At 37.8% G+C, this 3,282-nt stretch overlaps 1 protein-coding gene across 1 annotated transcript in view; it reads right to left on the reverse strand.

The window, feature by feature from the left end:
- Nucleotides 1–3,282, reverse strand: part of YLPM1 (YLP motif containing 1) — a 66,141-nt gene that overhangs the window by 60,726 nt on the left and 2,133 nt on the right.

Below are 3,282 nucleotides of genomic sequence, written 5' to 3' on the forward strand. Positions count from 1 at the left end.
GGATTTTCTTTTAAAAATTTAGAAGAAAAAAAAAATATATAATGGTGAACTTAAAAAAGCTCACCTTTTCCTATTCCTATGGCATAGTCTAGTGATATTTTCTGTATTATTTTTCCTCAGCGCTTTACATTTCTCTTAATTACTTTTTAAATGTCTTTTCCTCCCATTGGAACAAATCCAATGAGAGCAGGTACCTTGCCTATTTTGATCACCATCTCATCGCTCCAGTACTAAGCGCAGTTCCTGGTACACAGTTGTTAACAAATATTTGAATATTAAATAATGACTAAAAACGCTAATCAAAGTCAACAACTTTACTTAAGTTTTGAGCATAAAAAAATAAATTACAATTCATGAAAAAATAAAAGACCAGTATGCATTTTAGTTAGCCAGTCCTTTAAACTCAGAGAAAAGTTAATTCTTCAAAAATCATATTCCATTAAATCAACAACACTTTACGATGAAAACTAGAAATTAAATGGAAGACTATCAAGCATTTATCCTTTATATGCTAACTGCATTTCCAATCAAATAGCCCTAGTTTATGAGTGATAAAGTTTTTCTTTATGACATGCCTGATGGTAAATGTAGAAGAAATGGCAGAAAAAAATCACCACATTGTGACCTCTAACTAAGAAATGATTTACTCAAAGACCATCAATCGATGAACCACTAAATGAAACATTAGATACGGTATTTATGGGAAGCTTTATAGGGGAGGAATCGGACTGTCACCCGCTGAGCAATCTTGGCACCACTACGGGATAATCGGGTACTGAGTGCCTCCTGATGGGATGCCAAAGAGGTACACCGCGCTCCCTAGGTTACAAAGTCCCCTTGCCAAAAGGTGAACTTAAACCTAAGAGGGTTTCATGGTTAACGTCTAGTTTACGAAACACATGGGAGAGAGGAACAAACCAAACACCACCATCAGGCAACAGACAAATTCACAATGTGGGACGTTCTCTAGGACAACCAACACAGATTTTTCATCAAGATCAATGGCAGGAGCAGAAAAAGAATCAGAGAGACTGACCTAAATCAGGTGTTCTTAAGGGAGAGTGATTTTGCCCCAGGACATTTGGCAAGGTCTAGAACTATTTTTGGTTTTCACAACCAGGTGCTGTTAAGGCATCTAGCAGGGAGAGGCTGCTAAACATCCCGCAACACACAGTACAGCGCTGCAACAAAATTACCCTGCCCAAAATTGCCTCAGCTGAAGCCCGATCTCAACAAACCCTCAAAACACTATTGAGTCCAGCTGGGAATTTTAACACGGAAAACAAGAAGGAATTATTTTGATTAGTACGATGAGACAATAGGGGAAATGTAAATAGGTCAAGTATTAGATGATACATAGAAACCTGTTAATTTTGTCAGGTGTTATAATGTATGTTTACCTTAGAAGAAAGTCTTTAAAAAAAAAAAAAAAGACATCAATTAATTAAGAGTCCAGGAATGAAATGACGTGAGATCTAAGGGTCATGTGAAAATATTTCAGCAAGAACTACAATAAAGGCCTAGGTAAAGCATACATGGCAAAATCTTGATACTTGTTGAATCTGAGTGATGGGTAATGGGGGGGAGGATCATACTATTTTCTCTACTTTTGTGCACATTTAAAATCTTTCACCATAAAAAAAATTTTAATGACATACTCCAAAAACAAAATATGAATCAACTAAGAAGGGTTAATTGTCACGGATTGGCACTGTCATGAAGAAAATGTGTAGTATCTAATAAACCAAAGTATCCTAAGTCTAGAACACGACAACTCTTGTATCTTATTCAACACATCTTTGTGGAAAGCCGCCAGTTTGCAAGGCACTGTCCTAGGTGCTACAGGGGATAAAAAGGTGAACATAGAGAAGAGACTTTTGGACACAGAGGGGGAAGGAGAGGGTGGGACGAATTGAAAGAGTAGCACTTACATTATCATATGTAAAACAGATAGCTAGTGGTGAGTTACCATATTACACAGGAAGCTCAACCCAGTGTTCTGTAACAACCTAGAGGGGTGGGTTGGGGTGCTGGGTGGGAGGGAATTTCAGGAGGGAGGGGACATATGTATCCTTATGGCTGATTCACATTACTGTATGGCAGAAACCAACACAACATTGTAAAGCAATTATACTTCAATCAAAAATAAAAATTAAAAAAAAAATGGTGAGACAGTCTCTTTCTGCAAGGGACTTATAATCTGAACAGAACAGAACCAAACCACATGGGTAAGCTGAGGCATGGCTTCATGGACAGCCTGATATCAGAGGGTTGAGGAAGTTGGGACAAATTCTAGACAGAGGTTTAAGAAGAAAAAAAAAAAAAAACACCTTAAGAGGCTTAGCACCGGCCTTCTTGTTCTGACCCATTCACACCTCTCAAATCTCATCTTCCACCACTTTCTTTCTGGCTGTCATCAAAGAATTTGAGGCACTGAATAGTCAAAGCACTGAAGATGTTCACCATTGACAAGGGCACAAAAGCAGAAAAGCAGAGTTCATGTTTATATTAAGGACTGGCTTGATTTGCCCCCACCACTACCAAAAAAACCCCAATTCATTGGTTTCTCTAAAAGGCCAGAAAAAGTCTAGTAGAGATGAGAATATAAATGTCATATTTTGGCTTGGACTAACTCTGAGAATGTTTGGCAACAACAATAACAAGAAAAAAACCTAGCAATTTCAGAGAGGGGTGGTAAACGGGGAGAAATTCTGTCTATAATAGAGGAATCTGAGCAAATAACATGCTGCTGCTGCTGCTAAGTTGATTCAGTCGTGTCCGACTCTGTGTGACCCCATAGACGGCAGCCCACCAGGCTGCCCTGTTGGTACTAATTTGGTGTAAGCTAACAGAATCTCTCACTCTACTGTTTTACCCCAGCATCTCAGCTGTTTTCTCCTCATGCTTTTCTTAATTTCTAATGCCAAACCACTGTAAACCCAAACCATCCTCAAACCCATCTTTTGGAAATCTTTTATATGCAAATCTGAGCTTGTAAATTAAAAGATTCTCTTTTCATTAGAGAAGCTAGGTAGATTAGGAATTGCTAAAAGTGTCTATTTTAAGAAATCAAAACAAATGATTTCTTCTCCTTCATCTTCTTTCCTAAGAAATGAATTCATTTATTACTGCTACTCTATCAATCTTTGACATGGAAGCATCACTTCAAACAGAAGTTGAGAAGGGCTCTCTCATGAATGGAGAGATGGCATGAACTTTTTTTTTTTTTTTTTTTTTTTACAGCTTGGCCAAATTCCAAGGCTGTTACTCTGGAGTAAATGG

The sequence above is a fragment of the Bison bison genome, unplaced genomic scaffold, assembly GCF_000754665.1.
Source record: "Bison bison bison isolate TAMUID 2011002044 unplaced genomic scaffold, Bison_UMD1.0 scf7180017864368, whole genome shotgun sequence".
Taxonomy (NCBI): domain Eukaryota; kingdom Metazoa; phylum Chordata; class Mammalia; order Artiodactyla; family Bovidae; genus Bison; species Bison bison.